Raw genomic sequence first — 21,254 nt, 5'->3', positions numbered from 1 at the left:
AGGTGCTGTGGAAGAGTACCCCGGTGGACGAGAAGGAAGCGTGCGGTGGTTCCGAGGGACGAAAGCCGGAGCGGAAGATTGCTCGGGGAGCAAGAGACGCAGGTAGCGAGAAGGTCAGCACAGGATGCGACCGAGGGACGAAGACTGCGGATGAGTACGCTGGTGGACGAGAAGGAAACATGCAGCGATTCCGAGGGACGAGAAGCCGGAGCGGAAGGCTGCTCGAGAAGACCGGAAGTTGGGTTTGGGTGAGCCCTATTTCGGATGATAGAGATCACCCGAGCGAGTGGATCCGGAGCAGAAGACCCGGACCGAGGCGGAACTGAACCAGAGAAGAGGTACCGGACAAAAAGTCAACAACTGTTGACTTTTTGCTCCGGGGCGCTCGGAGAAGTCCGGGGCGCTCGGAATGGCTCCGGGCGCCCGGACCAGTATTCTTGACCAGAACACGTCCAATGCATTCTGAACGTTGGGGGATAAAGTCTTATCCTCCCCCAGGGCGCCCGGAACCCTTCTAGGCGCCCCGACCAAGGCTATAAATATAGCCTTGGTCCAGAAGCTTTTCAACGAACTCAGAATTGTAATTCCAACGCTTGTAAGCTTTAGTCTAGAGTTGAGCTTCTGTTTTCTGTGCTTCAACCCTGTACGAGGTTTCTCCGCCTGAAGGAGTTTTTAGTGAGCTTAATCTTCCTTGGATTAACAACCACATCGGTTGGAACCAAGTAAATCCTTGTGCCTTGCTTTTTCTTTATGCTTTTAATTTATCGGCTTACTTTATATATACAAGTGTTAGCTTAAAGAGTTCAAGGAAGGATTATTTTGTTTTTTATTCTACAGGACTATCCAACAACCCCCTTCCAGCCGCTCATAACGGTCCTACAGCAGCTACTTTATCCTAACTGCTACAATGAGATCAGTACCTATGTTGTATAATCTACTAATCACGTTGTACTACCTAAGAGAAAGAATAGACATTGTAATGTATTTAAATATGGTATAAAAATAATAGTTTCATGCATTTTTTAGTATACAGAACTAAATGGTGAGCCAAAGAACTGCTGCTTCCCGTGCATATCGCAAGAAAGTGCACTGGAAAAGTAACTACCCTCACTTCAAGAGGTTTATATCATCACTCCACATAAACGCCAGGCAGATGGAGATGATCAATGGAAGCCCATTTGCTTGGGCAGTAGCCATGCCTGAAATTGTAAATATTCGAATCCTAATCCAAAATATGTTTGACAATTGGGGTGTTCAAGCCAGATGCTTCATCTTTCAAAATAAGGAGATTAGCTTCACTAGGAAAGACGTTTCATTGATTCTTGGACTCCCAGACCAAGGCGCTGAAGTTAATTTGCAACAACATGCAGCCACCACCCCACTATTTCTTCAACAATTCCATAATGTGAAGTGTACATAGATAAATTTTTTAATATTAATAAGTTTAGATCGCAGAGGCATCAACGAAAGAAAAGAACGATTCATTGCTACAACTGCAATGAAGAAGGGCACATCAAGGAAGACTGCCCAAAATTGAAGAACAAACAGAAGGATAAGGAAAGGAGCAAGAATCTAGCTCGACCCAAACACAACCTAAAGGTCACGTGGGATGATTCGTCGTCCTCCGAATCAGAAGTCGAAGAATTCTCAGGAATAACATTGATGACCAACCATCAGCTAGAAGAAACGTTTAGCTCAGAAATGAGCATCGATGAAGGGGGAGGAACATCAGAAGAAGAAAGCAACAGTGAAGGGGGAGCGTCACCAGATCAGGTAAGTAAGGTACACAATCTAACCCCGACTCAGTCTTTTAAATTTATCAAGTCTCTGTCCAAAGAATTAGATCAATTAGAAAAAGAAAATACTGAATTGAAATTGATCCTTGCAAAACCATGCCCAGTAGAAAAGTATGATAATTTAAAGTTAGAAAATGAAAAATTAAAAGTTGAAATTGAGAAATTGAAATATCATGATGCATGCTTAAATAAATTTCCTAAATCAAAATTAAGAATTTATGGAAAATTAAATTGGTACATTAGAAAACACCAGGGTCAACTTAGAAAAGTGCCCAAAAATCATGTACCCCCTAAGTTTTAGACCAACCATGTAGGAAGGAACCTTTATTGGGTTCCAAAATCTCTGCTAGTTTAAATTTCTCTTTTAGTTAAAAGCTTAGAGTGAGAAAATTAAACATTGAAATTCTTTATGGAAACTTTGTCTAAGGAAGTGGTTGTTGCTCTAATAACCAAGAAGGCCTAGTGCCTCGCCACGACCTGGAAGCTAAAATATTGAAAGAAAATGTTTAATTAACTTTCTGAAAAGCATTAAACAAAAATTAAATAATGCTTTGAAAGTTTTTCAAACATTTTCGAAAAATTAAAAAAAAAATCGATTTTGACTTAGAAATTATTGTGAAAAAGTCATAGATTTTTTTCTTAGAGTTTTCTTTAAATCTCAGTTATTTTTACTAAGAATTATTTTAAAAATTAATTTTTCCTTGGAAAATTTTTGGAAATTTAAAAATTCATTTGACTTGAAATTTTTTTAAAAAAAATTCAAAAATTTATTTGACTTAGAAAATTTTTTCAAAAAACCTCATTCTTACTTAGAAATTTTTTAAAATATTTTTTGAGTTATCACCCCGTTTTTGCTGTGATCAAAGGGGGAGAGAAATGTTACAAGTTAAGGGAGAGTTAGAAAGTTTAAAATTTTAATATTTTTCTAAAATGTGTATAGAAAGGTTACAAGTTAAGGGGGAGTTAGAAAGTTTAAAATTTTAATATTTTTCTAAAATGTATTGCAATTTTATTTATTGCAAAACTTATGCTTAACATGCTAGTTTAGTAATTTTTCTTTAAAATTACCTTTTTGTGTCTATTTTTACCCTAACTTGAACTTGGGTTGATGCACATCAAAAAGGGAGAGATTGTTGGTCCCCGTGGGTGTTTTGATGTGATCAACCAAGTTGGCTAGGTCCTGCTTTGTTTGATCCCTGTGTCTGAGTGTGTAGGAGCTTAGGAACGCAAGAAGTTGAGCGGAAGATGCAGCCAGCGAGAAGGACGGCACGGGAAGGGAGCCGACGGGCTCGGTGCGTCCGAAGGACGAGAGAGCTGTGGAAGAGTACACCGGTGGGCGAGAAGAACGTGCGCGGCATTCGAGGGACGTTAAGCCGGGGAGGAAGGCTGCTCGAGGAGAAAGTCGGGAATTGGGTTCGGGTGAGCCCTATTCCGGTTGGCCGTAATCACCCAAAAGAACGGAACGTCGGAAGCTGAAGAAAGCAAGCTGGAATTCAAGCTGCCAGCTTGGAGGCGTCTCCATCAGGCTTGGAGGCGCCTCCAGCTTGAAGGCACCTTCAGCCTTGTTGAAGGCGCCTTCAACAGGTCAAACTGACCGTTTCGAGCTGCGGATAAAGTTTTATCCGCTCACCCCTTGGAGGCGCCTTGGACCCCTATTGGAGGCGGCTTGGACCCTCGAGATCAGATTTCCAGAGGCTATTTAAAGGCCCCTGGAGCTAGGAATTCAAAAGAACTCAAGCAATCAATTGTGTAGTCATTCCTAGCAATAGTTCTAAGCTTCCAAAGTGTAAAAGGCTTCTCCGCCTTCAGTAAAGGAGATTCTTTTTAGTGCGCTTCTCATTGACCTGGATTAACAACCTCCTTAGTTGTAACCAGGTTAAATTCCTGTTTCTTTTCTGTTTACTGCTTTATTACTTTACTACTTTATTTACTATTGCACTAATTGAGTTGAAAGAACGAGGAGGGTATAGTTTATTTTTGTCTTCAGCAATTCACCCCTCTCTTGCCGGCCTCCGCTGCACCCACAGATTGGATAGTAGGCAAGACAAAAGTCCTAGTGGATAATAGGTAAGGCAAAAGTCCTAATTGAGATTAGGTAAGGAAGTTCTGGTTATTGGGACGAGGAGGAAGTCTTGGCAGATGAAGTACACTAGGAGGGAAGTCTAGATGAGTTTGGAGGACTAAACGTCTAGACGATTGATGGGCCTAGAGGACTAGACATTAAGAGAAAGTCCTGGGGGTCAGAGAATCAGATACCGAACAGGAAGTCTAAACAGGTCTAGAGGATCAAATATTTGGCAGAGTTAGATAAATTCTTCTGAGAGGAGCAGGTGAAGATGTGTTCCCTTGAAGGGAAGAGTAAGCACTGTTCCAACCTAGAGTTTCATTGGAAATCCAAAAATTAGGACTAAACAATCCCAAGGTTGTTAAATTAGTTTATATCTACTTTGATATTATACTTGTGTGCTAATTCTTTGATGTAGCAGCTGAAGGAAATGACCTGAATGAAGTTCTAGATGCTTAGAGGAGTTTCTAGGCGTTGGAAGGTTCTAGGCACCCTAGAACAATCCAAGGCGCTTGGAACCTAACAATCCAAGGTGCCCTAGATCAGAAATTTCATCTCAAAGAAGATAACGCAACGAAGCATCAGATAAGACTTACTCCGAGGTACCCTAGGTCATTCGAGGCACCCTGGATACATTATAAAAGCAGTGTTCAACTAGTAGCTTAAATCATTAATTTTCCCACTCAAATGATCTTCCCATTGCACAAAAATTCTACTATAATGTTGAAATGCCACACCGACAACAATGCTCTACTTTGGATCTCAATTTGTTATTGGTATTTTTATTGTCTTTATTTATTGTGTATATTTGAATTCTTGTAAAACATCAAATCTTTAATGGATTATCCAACAAAAGCGATCAACGATCATGGACCTTGGACTAGCAATACAAACCATGAACCAAGTAAAAAAGGAGTGGTGTTAGCATTGTGCTCTTGTTTATTTCTTTTTCATTGCTATCTCTCGAGTTTCCGAAAAATATGAAAAAGTAGCATATACTATTCACCCTCTCTAGCACTTCTTTGATTCTACAATTGGTATCAGAGCAGAGTTGCTATAAATTGGTGCAACCACCATCCAAGAAGAGTTAAAATTGGTATCATGCCTTTTTTGGTTTTTCATTTTCAGTTTTTCTCCTTGAGTCAAATTGGTACAATCATTTAATTCTTCTGACAAATCTTTTAGTTTTTTTTCTCGAAATTAGTGTAACACCACTCAAGTCATTATTTGCCTTATTTTTTTTTCTCCCACACTATTAATCCAAGATATAGTATTGGCAATCTTTTTTATTTTGATTGTTTTTTGCAAGATCCTATCCTCTACATGATCCATCAAGAAGACTACAGTACCACCCGCTTGTCTCTTTTCTACGATGAGGACTTCGGTTATTGGAAAGGTTGAATAGAGTACCACCTAAAGACTCAGGTGGAAATATGGATAGTGATCCAAACCGGATTCACTATCCTCACCGAAAATAGAGTACCCATCGAAGAAGAAGATTGAGGCTGACTGGAGACACAGATCAAGAAAGAGTCGTTCTACAGATTTAAACGGTTAGATTTAACATATCAATTGACTAATGAGTAAGATCAATCAACGGATATGTGAAAATCATTCCTGACTTGAAGCCTATAAAAGAAGGTTCATTAGAAGATTTTGGGAGCCGGTTCTTGAAGATTCTGAGATGAAGTGCTAGTGCATTTTTGAGTCAACAAAAGGTATTTCCATGCAATAAGATAGCAAGAAATCAATGTGTTTCCTTGTAAATGTTGGTACCCAATATTGTTTTGATGTGATCAAACAAGTTATGTTAGGTCCTGTTATAATATCCCGGTTCTGAGATTCTGGTTAAGTATGACTTAAAATGTTAGATGGTATCAGAGCAACCTTGCGATCGTGAGTGCGCCTATGGCAGGAGCACCCAGGGCACCACCTAGCGAGAGAGATTCTGGGATTTGTCTGTGGTGTGATGTGTGGTAACACAATGAGGACGTTGTGTCTTTAAGTGGGGGTGATTGTAATATCCCGGTTCTGAGATTCTGGTTAAGTATGACTTAAAAGGTTAGATTTGTCATGCCCCAGAGGAGTCCCTTCCAGAAGAACTTTCGACAGCATCTCCCTTATACGGGTGACAATATGAAACTTCCTACAATGCCCTCAGGGCCACATATACATCAGCCAACACGGTTGGAATAACAACAATAAATAATAATGCAAACACCCACGCAGTTTAATAGCAAAACTCAACTAATGTGACGATAAGGAAAATCAAGTCAAAAATCCTACTTAACTACACCCATAAAGCTCAAAACAGATATCCTACTCCACTACACCCATAAAACACAAATCACAATGAACTCACCTCTTCTGACATCCAAGCAGACATGTAGCAAAACATGTCCAATAAAACTCATCGATAATAAAGATAACACAATATCCAAGTGTCAAAGCTAGAACAAGTCTAAAAAGTACAATAAGAAACCAAAAGATAAAACACATCTTCGTGATCTGCAGGGGACTAGCGACTGGAACTCCTCCAGACAGCCTCAACCTAAAAATAGTAAACATCCATGAAGTGAGTCAACTCCTCAGCGGGTAATATTGACATGCATAGTAAGAAAATAACAACTAGCATTAATCATGCGTACAGTCTCCTGATATAAGAATGATAAATACAACTGAAACAAACAGGAGAAAACTATACTAACTAGGACCTGGTGTATGGATAATCAACTGAGAGGAATAGGAATCCTGTATGCATGTCAAACAAATGCATCCATCCAATATGCAGCATACAAGTGCAGCAAACACAAGCAATAACTGCATCAATGTGTATAATGCCAATGACATGTCATGGTCACCCCTACTCTCCATTCAGCCATCTCACACACGATGGTGAGACCGAGTGGGTAGGGCTGTGACAACCGTGCACTCTGCCATCACTGCTCCTGATGAGTGACTGAGTGGATGGGATGATATCGGAGTATACCTATCCTCCTGCCCTAAATCATAAGTGGGGGAGCTCAATGCTCTCATCTCCCTGAGCAAGTCCAGAGGAGGGATCTCCGTCCTACTACAACGTTGTGTCACACTACCCATGAGTGGACCAACGGAGCCCTTGACAGAGCACTTGCTGCAACACACCCTGACTGATAAGAACCACTAACCCATGAGTGGTTGTGTGTGCAGATCCATGTAACTGGCGATGTACTCAACAATAATGGAGTCGACTATCGTGCAGCATACAATCATGCGAGATGGTGCATGATACTAAGCATGGGAATATCCTGAACCTATCCATCTCTACATAATGTGTACCATAGGACAATGAATCAAATCAAAGGTCTAGGTACACAGATCAGATAAGGTATAAAAACCTAGGTCCTGAACATAATGAAACATGGTTATGTCACTACCCTTATAAGCATGTATAATCAGGTAGGTACTAACATGAAGTGCATAACAAGTAAACAAAACAAGCATGTAATAGGTATTGGGTAGTGACCAACCGATGCAGATAAGAAACATAATAATTACTATTTGTTAAAAATATTACTATGCATATCAAATGATATATCTAAAACGATAAGTCAAAGTACCCGCCTCTAATAGAAAGGTCCAATTCGATCCAAATCCGACGTCGAGATGCTTGTCTCGCGTCAAAGTCCTGTGTTACCAATATAAATATATTTTATTTAGCTACAATTCTTATAAATAGCTAAATAAAATATCTAATCCTAAATTAGGGTAAAACCCTAATCACATGACCATCATCCTGCCTAAACAAAATTGACGATCAATTAGGGTTAGTTACCTAATCCCCAATCAACCATTACAAAATCCATAACCTACCCAATTCAACACATATATCAAATCCCTACCCTTACCTCAAGTTCATAGCCATATTCACAGCCGTTGATTACTGTTTGTGAAGGTTGTTTGCTGCTGGAACAATGTGACCAAAGCAAACCAGTGTGGCTGTTGATCCCTAAAGTAAATCCAACACTCGATGATTCACAGCAAACAAAGACTCATTGTCGAAATCGATAATCAGGGTTGGATGAAGCTACTAACCTCCAAATCAAATCCCCTTAGGTGCCGAGGAATCCATAGTGTCGTCAGGGTGGATTGTGGCATTCTGCGGCAAGAAAAGGAGGAAGGAACGACGACTAATCAAGGCTAGAGCTTGAATCCTTTCTCTTGGCCGAAGTCCAGCCCATACCGAGGCTACACTTTGATCAGGAAGAAGGGGTGACGATCTCTCGAGGTTGAATATGAGGCGATCGACAGTGGATGAAGGATAAGGCACGACCTCAGGCTCCAACAACTTGTCGTGGGTCTTCGGTGGTCGGAAATGATGTGTAGAAGTCGATCTAGGGCACGGTTGAGATCGGTTTGTAGCAGCGGCGGCGCTACTCCGTGCGTGGAGAGGGCGACACCTAGGCGCTTTCGCTCGGCCGTAGTTGTCGGGGAACGATCAAACTGAACTTGGCAATTAGAGGCATTGGAGATCGGGGCGGCGTCAGTATACACTAGGGCGTGCGCACAACCCAAATTAGGGCAGAGGGAGAGGAGGTGGTGTCGGGACGGCGGTGGCATTAGGTCGGTGTCGGTACGCAGAGGAGAAGAGAAGAAGGAACAGAGGGGATCGGGCTTGGTTTTGTACACTCAGGGAGGAGGAAACCGGTGTTGGCGGTTGAGGAGATTGAAACCGTTGAGGGAAGAATCAAGCGGAGGGAAGCGAAAAGGATCAGCGCCGGGGAAAAAGGCTTGAGCACACGGGGGAGGAAAGAAAAATAAGAAAAAGAAAATCAACATTTCCTCGCTTAAATGAGGTAGCCTATGTAGGTGCAGCGGAGGTCGGCAAGAGGGGGGTGAATTGCGTCTAAAAAAAAATAAAGCGTACCCTCCTCGGATCTTTTCAACTCAAAGTAAAAGCAATAGCAATAATAGTAAAAGAACTAAAATAATAAATCTAGAGACTCGTGAATTAACCTGGTTACAACCAAGAAGGTTGTTAATCCAAGGCGATGAAAAGCATGCACTAGAAAAATCTCCTTCTCTGAAGGCGGAGAAGCCTTTTACACTTTGGAAGCTTAGAACTATTGCTAGGAAGTACTACACAGTTGATTGCTTGAGTTGTTGAATATTTCCTAGCTCCAGGGGCCTTTACATAGCTCCTGGAAAGTCTATCCCGAGGGTCTAAGGCGCCTCCAACAAGGTTCAAGGCGCCTCCAGCTCGGTTAGCGGATAAAACTTTATTCGCAGCGTAAATGGTCACTTTTGACCAGTTGAAGGCGCATTCATCAAGTCTGAAGGCGCCTTCAAGCTTGAGGCGCCTCCAAGGCAGATTGAGGTGCCTCCAAGGTGGAGGCGCCTCCAGTCTAGCTTGAGGCGCCTTAAGCTCTATTTCCAGCATCCTTTAGCCTTGATTTGACTTCTGTAGCTCCATGCGATTGGGTGACTTCGGCCAACCGAAATAGGGCTCACCCGAACCCAATTCCCGACCTTCTCCTCAAGCAGTCTTTCTCCTCGGCTTAACATCCCTCAAGCGCCACGCACGTTCTTCTCGCCCACCGGTGTACTCTTCCGCAGCTCTCTCATCCTTCGGACGCACCGAGCCCGTCGTCTCCCTTCCCGTGCCGTCCTTCTCGCTAGCTGCGTCTTCTGCTTGACTTCCTGTACTCCTAAGTTCCGACACACTCAAACACAGGGATCAAACACAAAGCAAGACTTAACCAACTTGGTTGATCACATCAAAACACCACGGGATCCAACAGCCTAAATAGGCTTTCTTGGAACCCAGTTTTTATCCTCGTAAACTCGTTATACGAGCTCCGAAAAATTTCCAAAAAATTTCTAAAAATTTTAGAAAATTCTCTTATGTTTATTCACCCTTTTATGGTATTTTACATCTATTGTGTTTAACCTTGTGTTTAAGTGTACAGGAACTTAGGAGAACAGGGCGTCAAACAAAAGACGCAGCTAGTGAGAAGGACGGCATGGGAGAGAGCCGACGGGCTCGATGCATTCGAGGGATGAGGAGCTGTGGAAGAGTATGCGGGCAAACAAGAATGAGGCACACGGTATTTCTGAGGGACGAGAAGCCAGGAGCGGAAGCTTGCTCGAGAAGGCCGAAAGTTGGGTTCAGGTGATCCCTATTCCGGATGGCCGAGATCACCCAAGCAAGAGAAATCAGAGCGGAAGACCCGAACCGAGGCGAGTGAAATCGGAGCAGAAGACCCGAACTGAAAAAGTCAACATTGTTGACTTTCTAGGTCCGGACGCCCAGAACCGAAGTTTATCTGGATAGCGTTTGACCGTGATCCATTGTAAAGGGGATAAAATTTTATCCCCCTCCAGGTGCCTAGAACCCTTCCAGGGGCCCTAAGTAAGGCTATATAAGTAGCTTTGCTCCTAAAGCTTTTTAACAACAAGAAAGATCAATACAACACTTGTACACACTTCATTTTCTGTTTAACTTTCTGTTTTTGAGTGTTCAATGCTATAAAGAGGCTTCTCCGCCAGAAGGAGAATTATTAGTACACTTTTTCATCTTGGATTAATAACCTCCCCGGTTGTAATCAAGTAAATCTGCTGAGTCTCTGTGTTTTAGTTTCTTAATTATTTTTATATGCAAGTGTTCTTTTAATCAAGTTATTTGTCCGAGAAAGGTTATTTTGTTTGATTTGTGCAGGAGCTATTCACCCCCTTCTAGCCGGCTGCCAAGGGTCCTAACAAGTTGTATCAGAGCAAGGACAAGTTGTATCAGAGCAAGGACGCTTCAGGAGAACTAACTGTCAATCGAAGCACTGAATCGATGGCCGAACCAAGCATATACCCACCGAAGTTCAAGGGGGAGTTCGCGAGCTGGAAAAAGAGAATGCAGGTATTCTTTAAAATCAATTTTGAATTTCTTTTAATAATGAAGTTCGATTTTGTAGCATACGAAGGTAAGGAAGAATACTAGTTAATGAAGAAGAAGCAGGCCTACTACGTGGTAAACGGAAAAGCAGAGTTCCATCTACTGAGCATCATGCCACCACAACAAGTCAACCGGATCGGTGTCTACAACTCAACAAAGGAGCTTTGGAAGAAATTCCTTGAGCTACACGAAGGGACGTCCGAAGCTAAGCTCGCGAGACGGGACTTACTTCACAACCAGCTCACGAACCTTCGATTTGAAGAAAATGAAACCATTGCACACCTTCACTTGAGGATTAAGGAGTTCATCACCGGACTTTCGAATCTCAGAGAAAAGGTAAGCAACCGAGATTCACTAAGGTACACTCTTAATACATTCCCTAGAAATATGAAATGGGCATCATTAGTAGTGCCTACTATATCTCTAAAGATTTAAAAGCTGTTACCTTAGAAGAGTTATTTTCAACTTTTGAAGTTCATGAATCGAGATGTGTAGATTCAAAGAAGGAGCCAAAGCATAATATTGCCCTTAAGGTGAAAATGGATGAACTAGATTCAGAATCTTCTTTCGACGACGAGGAAATGGTGATGATGGTAAATAAATTTAAAAAGTTATTTAAATCTAGAAAATCTAACCATCTGCAGGGTAGAAAGAGAAAAAAAAGTAGATGCTACTACTACAATGAAAAAGGGCACATTAAAGACAACTGCTCTAAATTGAAGAACAAGGACAAAGGCAAGAACAAGAAGCCCGTCCAAATGAACAAGCACAAAAACCTGAAGGCGACGTGGGATGAAACATCGTCCAAATAAGAGATTGAGGCTTTCTCCGGACTTGCGTTAATGGTAAGCTATCAAGACGACGAAAATGAAGCAAGCTCGTTTAAAATGAGCATCGAGACACTACAAAAAAAACTAGATTTTTGGGACGAATTTTGAAAAAAAATTCGTTGCAAAAAAATCTTTGACGAATTCTGCAACGAAAAATAATTCATCGCTAATTTGCCATTGCTAAATTTTTGGGACAAAAAAATGAAATTCGTCGTAAATTTTGCGACAAATTTTATTTTTCATTGCTGATTTCGTTGCAAATCTACAACAAAAAATAATTCGTCACAAATTTCATAATCTTAAATCTGGGACAAACATATATTTTCGTCGCAGATTTGCAACGAATTAATTTTTGTCCCAAAAAATGTTGCATAATTGCGAATAAACGCAAGCAAAAAAACCCTATTTTCATCGCAGATCTGCGATGAAAACATAGATTCGTCGCAGATCTGTCATAAAACTTCACAAATTTACGACGAAAACAAATTTTCATCCTAAATTTGCGACGAATCAAGATTCGTAACAAATTTGCGATGAATGCATATTTGTCGCAAATGTTATCCCCCCCAAGTCATCCAAAACTAAACACATCATATTCATACACAAATAAACAACATCCATACAACAACAAGTTTAGCAAATCATGATATCCAAACATATAATCACAAGGCATCCAATGCACAAAAAAAAAAAAAAAAATACAAAGCGTCATGTCTCAAGGCCTTCATTCTTCCGTGCTTCTTTTCTTGCATCAAATTACAAACAAACAATAAATAACATTTATAACTAAAAAAGAAATGTATCTAACATATCAATGATATATGTATCTAACATTTACAACAAATTAAATAAAACTTAAATCAGTATCATAATATATCAAAGATTTAGATGGCAAAAAATATCATTCATCCTTATATGCATGAAACATATACACATACATGAAATGAAACTTGTAACTAAGCATAAAAAAAATATATAGGTCATATAATCAAAAATACATGTTTCATGACATATAAAAGTCTCAAAACCTATATAGCCAAATTTGCATGGATTAGTAGTAGACAAGTCAAAAATATACAAAACATGGCATAACATGTAAAGTATCAAGGTAAAATAAAAATATAAAAGCAACTATAACATGACATGTAAAAAAATCATAACATAAAACTTACCATAAATTTACGAAGAATCACCACCACCGCCATTATCATCATCACCATCATCACCGTCACCGGGAGGAATCTGAGATGAAGACGTTGTTAGAGTGTATACTAAAAGTTTAGCTTTTTGTAAACTTTTATTTTGAAATAAGAATCATATTGATCAAATGTCTACATTTATGCTAAGTGTAGTTGTCTATTTAATTTATATTGTAGATAATATGGTGTGAGGAGACACACAGAAGATCATGTTATCAGATCCTTATAAATTATAAATAATAGCTCACAACCAAGATGGAATGGGAGAAACCATTGGAGTGGTTGTAGTATAATTTGGTATTAGTTTATCTTGACTATAAAATTACACTAGTACATTATGAGTGTATTCAGCAGGACCATTTGAGGTAGTTTCTTTTTATACTGACTATATAAAAGAACAAAACCTCTGTTATTATGGAAGTGCATACTCTTAATCATAATATAATAACAAGCACGTATACTTAGGTGGTGTTTGGTTCTCTCCTAGGAATGGGAATGAGAATGAGTATCATAGTATTGTGGAATGAGAATGGGTATGAGCTTGGGTATCATTCCTAAAAATAATGTTTGGTTAGTTGAATATTTTCAATTGGAATGAAGTTAAATTTCCTTTTTTACCCTTAGAGGAAAATAAGAGAAAAAAATTAGATGGAAGATATAGTTGAATATGAGAGAAACATATGATGAGAGAGAATGATGAGAGAGAAAATATGATAGGAAAAAATGAAGAGAGGGAAAGTGTAATGAGAGAAAATGAGGAGAAAGAGCGTGATAGGAGAGATTGAGAAGAGAAAAGTATTATGAGAAGAAAGTGTGTTGAGAGAGAAAGAGTGATGGGAAAAATTAAAGAGAGAGAAAGTGTGATGAGAGAAAATGAGAGATTGAAGAGAGAAAGTATGATGAGGAAATGTGATAAGAGAGAAAGTGTGATGGGAAAAAATGAAGAGAGCGAAAGTGTGATGAGAGAAAATGAGGAGAGAGAGTGTGATAGAAGAGAATAAAGAGAGAGAAAGTGTGATGAGAGAAAATATGGAGAGAGACTATGGTAAGAGAGATTGAGGAGAGAGAAAGTATGATGAGAGAGAAAGTATGATGAACAAATGAGGAGAGAATGAAGAGAGAGAAAATAATCAGAGAAAGAGTGTGATGAGAGAGAATATAGAGAGAAAATGGTAGAGAATGTGTGATGAGAGAGAATGAAGAGAGAGAGTATAATGGAAGAGAATGAAGAGAGAGAAAGTATGATGAGATAAAATATAGAGAGAGTATGGTAAGAGAGATTGAGGAGAGAGAAAGTATGATGAGAAAGAAAGTATGATGAACAAATGAGGAGAGAATGAAGAGAGAGAAAATAATCAGAGAAAGAGTGTGATGAGAGAGAATATAGAGAGAAAATGGTAGAGAATGTGTGATGAGAGAGAATGAAGAGAGAGAGTATGATGGAAGAGAATGAAGAGAGAGAAAGTATGATGAGATAAAATATAGAGAGAGTATGGTAAGAGAGATTGAGGAGAGAGAAAGTATGATGAGAAAGAAAGTATGATGAACAAATGAGGAGAGAATGAAGAGAGAGAAAATAATCAGAGAAAGAGTGTGATGAGAGAGAATATAGAGAGAAAATGATAGAGAATATGTGATGAGAGAGAATAAGGAGAGCGAAAGTACGTTGAGAGAGAAAATGTGATGATAGAATGAGAGAGAGAAAGTATGATGAGAGAGAACAAGGAGAGAGAGTGAAATGAAAGAAAAATTGAACAAATATACAAGGGTATTTTCGTCCAAAACTTAATTCGTATTCCCATTCCATTAAAACCCAAGGGAGGGGGTGGGTTTCATCCATACCCAAATTTTTGAGTTTCATTCTAAAATCTTGATTCCATTCCCACTAACCAAACACAAGGTTTGAGAATGAATCCATTCCCTCATTCCCAAACCTCTAAACCAAACGCCACCTTAATATTTATTTCTTTAATTTATCAAAGGGTGTGATTTAGCTCCTTAAATCAGTAGGCCCGATAAGTTGGGAAATGATATTATTTATATGGTGTGTTGTTGATTATAGAATGAAACTGTATCCTAGTAATCTAGATTAATGATGTCCCCTTGAGGAGTTCATAAGGATTGTCATGTAAACCCTGCATGTGGATTTAGTTCGACATGACAATAAGGTTGAGTGGTACTATTCTTGGAGCTAGATATTAATTAAGTGAGTTGTCAGTAACTCATTTAATTAGTGGGCATTCAATATCTTAAACACAGGGAGGCTAATGCACTCATGATAAGAAGAAGCCCATATTGTAATATGAGATGTGTGTAGTAGTGCAATAATAACTCTTTAGTGGTATGAGTTATTATTGATGAACTTGAGTTGGGTGTTCGGGGCGAACACGGGAAGCTCAAGCTTATCGGGAGATCAAAACCAATTCCTTCTCTCGGTCCTTATTGTAGCCTCTTATTTATAAAGCCTTATATCCACTTAGAACCAAGCTTCTTACCCATCTCTTTGTGGCTGGCCAAGCCAAGCTTGGAGCCCAAGCTAGGGCCGGCTAAGCCAAAGGATGGAGCCAAGATTATGGCCGGCCAAGCTTGGAGCCCAAGCAAGGTGGTCGACCACACATTAAATAAAAGGGTGATTATAAATTTTAAAATCTTTCCTTATGTGGAAGCCATGGTTTTAAAAGAGAGTTTTTTAAATTTTAAAATCTTTGCTTTTATAGTTTTCTACAAAGGATTAAGATAAAGGTTTGATATCTTTCCTTATTTGTAGTTAAAAGGAAGATTTTATTTTTTGATAAAACTTTCCTTTTTTGTAACCATCCACATGTTTTAAAAGAGAGATTTTAATTTATAAAATTTTACTTTTATAACTAACAAGGGATTTAAAAGAGAAATTTTTTATTAAAATTTCTTTTCGAAGACAAATAAGGAAGTTTTAATTTTGTGTTTAAAATTTTCCTTGTTTGGAGCACTTGAATATGGCCGACCATGACAAGCTTAAAAGGAAGTTTTAATTTTTTTGTTTTAAAACTTTCCTTTTTAGTCATTGGCAAGGAATATAAGGAAGTTTTAATTATGTTTAAAACTTTCCTTTTTTGCCAAGACCAAGGAGTATACAAGAGAAGGAGGGGGTGCCTCACTTATAACACATCTTCTATTCTTCTCTTCCAATTCCTTGGTGGCCGACCCTATTCTTTCTCTTCTCTCCTTTTGTTTTCTCTCTTGGAGGCCGGTGGCATCAATTGTGGGAGATCTCTTGGTGGACGGTTGCTTGAAGGAGAAGAAGAAGAGAAGGAAGCTCTCTTGTCTAGCATCCCTTGGAGGTTAGTTGGTGGCCAGATCTTGGAAGCAAAGGAAGAAGCTTGGGTGGATTTCCTATTGGAAGATCATCGCCCACACGACGTCCAAGAGAAGGAGAGGAATACAATAGAAGATCAAGAGGTCTATAAGCTACAAAAGGTATAACTAGTTATTAGTTTTCACATCATAACTAGTTCATCTTTTGTATAGATCTTGAAAAATCAAACACAAGAGGTTATCGGTTTTTAGTTATCGTTTTTGTTATCGATTTTATTGTTTGATTTCATGTTTCAATATTGTGTTTCTATTAAGGTCTCTATAGTTAAACCTAGTTTACTGTAAGAAGTTAAATATCCAATTTCTTTGTGAGGCTTTGTCTAGGAGTGGTTGATGATCCCATATCCAAGAAGGCCTAGTGCCTCGCCATGTTTAACCTGGAAGCCGATCTTTGAAATAGATATTTGATAACTTCTGTAATATGGTTTAACTTAGGAAGATCACATCGGTTAAACTTGGAGTAAAAATGTTAAGTATAGTTTCCAATCCAAGTTTAACTTCTGAAGGGCAATTTGGATTAATAATATTAAGCATCGTTTGCAATCCAAATTTAACTTTAGTAGAGCATAAGGGTAGCTAGGATAGTTCTATGCTTGTACAAATTTTTGTATAGGGGAACTAGGACGGTATTCCGAGTAGCAACCAACAATTGGTATCAGAGCTAGGATATACCTCTGTGTGTTTGGTTTTTAGTTTAATTATGCACATGTCATACATATTTTAGGTAGGATAATAGTAGGATGTGCAAATAGATTAACTCTGTGCTTGCATGCTCCAACTATTATGACCTATTGTGATTGTGTGTGATTGGACCCTCGGACATGTCGAGGGCATTTTATGTGTGTGCAAGATTGTATTTATTAAATATAGCAGGAGTTGTATTAGTTTTAGGATTTTATATTTTGTTCGATCTAGACTTTATGTACATTCCTTTGTGGAATATAGGATCGATATATATAAAATTTTATTTTTGTCATGAATTGTATCCTTGCGAGGCGTGGTGCTATTTAAGAACCAGAGGCACAGTAGAAAAGGAAGCTTGATGGACGCGTCGATATGAGCCCTAGGGCTGGCGGCTAGTTTTGATGACTGCTAGGGCTGGTAGCACACGGAGGACAGTAATGGAAGAGACCATAATAGTTGGAAATTGTTTTTCCATATTTATTGCTTTTATTTGCTGTGATGTGTGTGTGTGCATGCTAAAATCCTCATCTTTAATAACTAAGTGGGAGAGGGATTTATAAATAAATTTCATGGTCTTCATTACTGGTTTGTAAGTGGTGCATTCAAACTTACGCGTTGGCTCTGAGTGCCTTTCTCCACATCGGATGAGTTTGTTTGCGGATCACTAGATCAAACTTCCTTTATGGATGGTTATAGGAAATTATTTAGAAGCGTATGATCTTCTCCAACTGAAGGGGCATAATCCTATTTAATGGACTAAGTATCAAGTAATGATATACACTTAAGCACATTTAATAATATCCTCCCCATCGGAGTCACTGCTATTATTTGTGTGACCAAAGGAATACCAACTATTAATTTTATTTGTCATAAAGTTAGGTTGACAGGAATAAAATTAATGGGTAAAACCTCCTCTTATAAATGTTTGAATTTGTATACGTCCACACTATCGTGGCATACAAAATTCACGGTGTTTTGAGATGTTGGCGAATTTAAATAATATTGTTTGAGGACTCAACATTATTCTAAATTCTAAAGTTTTGACCAAAACTTATTTTGTGATTCTTAGGATGACTTTCAACCCACTAGCTATTATTCTGAAAGAGAACAAACTTACTGGTCCCAATTACATAGATTGGAAAAGAAACCTGGACATTGTCCTAACTGTTGAAGGCTATAAGTTTGTACTATTAGAGTTCTGCCCTAATGAGCCTAATAGTGATTCTAGTGGAGAGGAGATTGAGTATCATAAGAAATTGGTCAAGGTAGATGAGATGGCGCGGTGTTACATTTTGGCTTCTATGTCAAATGTGCTGCAACATCAGCATCAGTCCATGCCTACTGCCTATAACATGATGTACAATCTCAAAGAACTCTTCGGACACTAGAATCGGGCTGCTAGGCAAGAGACTATGAGAAATTTAATGACAGCCACCATGGCAGAGGGGACACCCGTAAGGGAGCATATCCTCAAAATGATGGCTTACTTGAACGAGATACAAATCCTTGGAGCTGAAATCGATGGAGAAACTCAGGTCGATATCATTCTCCAAACACTATCCAAAAGTTTTGAGCAGTTCCTCCTGAACTACAATATGAATAAAAGGATTTATTCATTGGCGAAACTACTGACAGGACTTCAGACAGCAGAAGAGTTATTTCGTCATAATTTTCAAATTCACTTTGCTGAAAATGTTTCTACTTTTAAGTCGAAAGCCAAGAAGAAGAAGAAGAAACAAGCTGGCTCAGCAAAGAAAGTGAATCGATCTCTAGGTACTGGACTAAAAGCAGGAATAAAGAAGCCGAAAGACAAGTGCTTTATTTGCAAGCAGTTTGGACATTGGAAGGCGGACTATCCTCGTAGGAAAGAGAACAATAAAGGTATATCTTATTCTCTAGTAGTTGAAACATGTATAGCGATGTTATCTGCCAGTACCTGGTGTGTAGATATAGGAGCCACTGATCATGTCTGCAATTCATTGCAGGGGTTCCAGGAAATCCGATGACTATATGAGGGAGAGATAACTGTCTACATGGGCATTACTACAAAAGTGGCGGCTGTTACAGTGAGAGATGTCTACTTATCATTTAATAGGAATAGAACTTTGATTGTCTTTATGTACCAAGTTTTAGAAAGAATTTAATTTCAGTTTCTAAATTATTTTAGATGGATATGCTGTTTCTTTTGATGACAAAGTGATTATTAAGAAAAATAGGTTTATTATCTGTTCTGGTACATTAGTTGGCAATTTGTATACTCTAAATCCAATAACTCTCGCAAAGCAACAAATGAAAATTAATAACACATCCTCTAATTCAAATAAGAGAAAGGAACCTTCGAAAATGAACCTAACATATCTTTGGCATCTAAGACTTGGTCATATTAACTTGAGTATGATTCAAAGGCTAATAGTCGATGGAATCTTGGGTTCATTAGTGTTGGAAAACTTTCCAACCTGTGAATCTTGCTTAGAAGGAAAAATGACCAAGAGACCTTTTAAGGCCAAGGGGTATAGAGCAAAAGATGTGTTGGAATTGGTTCATTCTGATTTGTGTGGACCTATGACTATCCAAGCGAGAGGTGGTTTCAAATATTTTGTCTCTTTTATAGACGATTATTCGAGATATAGGTACATTTACTTGATGCACCGCAAGTCTAAGTGCTTTGATAAGTTCAAAGAGTACAAGGTTGATGTGGAGAAACGTCAAGGTAAAAGTATCAAGGCACTACGGTCTGATCGTGGTGGTGAGTACCTCTCAGGAGAGTTTAGGAGTTATTTACCAAAGATAGGAATTCAATCCCAATTGTCTGCACCTGGTACACCACAATAGAATGGTGTGGTAGAACGAAGGAATATGACTCTTATGGAAATGGTTAGAATGATGATGAGATATTCAGAATTACCAAATTCATTCTGGGAATATGTTTTAGAAACAGCAGTATACATTCTGAACTTGGTACTTTCTAAATCAGTACTAGGTATGTTCAACCGGTCGGTTAACCGGTTTACCGGTTTATCGATTCCGGTTAATTCCGATTTACCATGATTTATTTAAAACCGGTTAACCGACCGATATCTTACCGGTTCTACCGGTTCCGGTTGAACCGGTTCCGGTCAGTTAACCGGTTCCATCCGAGAACCGGTAAAACTAAAGTTAAGAGTTCCATACCTTTGATGAAATAATAAAACAAAAAAAAGACCATTAATTAAAAGGCTTAATATAGAAATTTTCTCATGTTCTCGACTAAATGTTGTAGATTGATATCCAGTTCATACTGTTAAATTATTCTTACCTACTTAATAGATATTGCTACACATATTCTACTTGGTTCTTTGAAGATACAACCTGAAGAAAGCTATCAATTCCAACAAATTGCCAATTTTCAATGTACGAGGAGGGCATTCTGCTGAATGCCTGCAAGTATGTCTCCAGTCTAATTCTGTCGACACACAATTTATTTTTTCAGATTGATTGATCATCATTTGGAAAAAAAAACATGTATCCACTTCATTGTTAGTTGCAGGTGTAAAGAGAGGGGGAGAGAGAGAGAGAGAGAGAGAGAGAGAGAGCAATTAATGGGATAGCAAGTTGAAGTACACTAAATCAGTAGATTGTAAATAAAGGAATTAGGAACCACTAATCTTGGATCATAATTGAGCAATGCAATTGTTAATTCCAAGAGCTAATTGCTCTGTTTCTTGAGGAGGATGACATTTAGATACATACATGTCGTCCATGAATTTGATGGCGGTGAGGACGCTGGTGATGAGGAGGTGGTGGACGTTGAAGGAGTCGAGGGCAATGTCTTGGCGGCTGCCGGCGAAGCTGTCGAGGTATATGTACGCGAAGACGTAGCAGGAGGGGCTGCAGTAGGTGTAGCGGAAGATGTGCACCAGGTAGTGGTGCACCGAGATGGACGGCTTCCGCACGCCCTAGAAGGCCGACGGAGCTCGTTGGCCGTTAGAGGCAGCATCGTTGCGCTCCACCAGCCGCAAGAGGATGGCTGAGAGGACGGAGACGACGGCCGGAACAGCGAGCCGTTCATCGGCAACTGGTTGCTCTGCCATGGCAGGAGATCTCGCTCCCTCTAACTCTTTGCAGATCAGGTGGTGGTGGCGGTTGGACAGATTGGAGACGTAGACATGCCCAAAAATTTATTTATATAAAAACTTTCAAGATGGGACCAAGTTTATTTATACTTTTAGACAGGTATGTGCTTTAACAAAATTTATCCAGAAGATTGTGAAGAGTTCTGCAGGTTGAGCTCGAGTCCATTGAAAGGTATATGAAAGAATTTTGAAGCACCATTTGGTCAGATACTCAGATTTCATTTTATAGACTAGATTCATTTACCATGTAATTTGTAATCCATGGCTCGTATTAAAACCAAGTCAACCG

General features: G+C 39.1%; 1 pseudogene; it reads right to left on the bottom strand.

Moving 5' to 3' along the window:
• Positions 1-12,795: 12,795 nt before the first annotated feature.
• On the bottom strand, positions 12,796-20,923 carry LOC121995085 (annotated as a pseudogene).
• Between the last annotated feature and the right edge of the window lie 331 nt (positions 20,924-21,254).

Source organism: Zingiber officinale, chromosome 6A (genome assembly GCF_018446385.1).
Source record: "Zingiber officinale cultivar Zhangliang chromosome 6A, Zo_v1.1, whole genome shotgun sequence".
Lineage (NCBI taxonomy): Eukaryota > Viridiplantae > Streptophyta > Magnoliopsida > Zingiberales > Zingiberaceae > Zingiber > Zingiber officinale.
The sequence above is the reverse complement of the archived record's forward strand: the minus strand, read 5'-3'. Positions and strand labels throughout refer to the sequence as shown.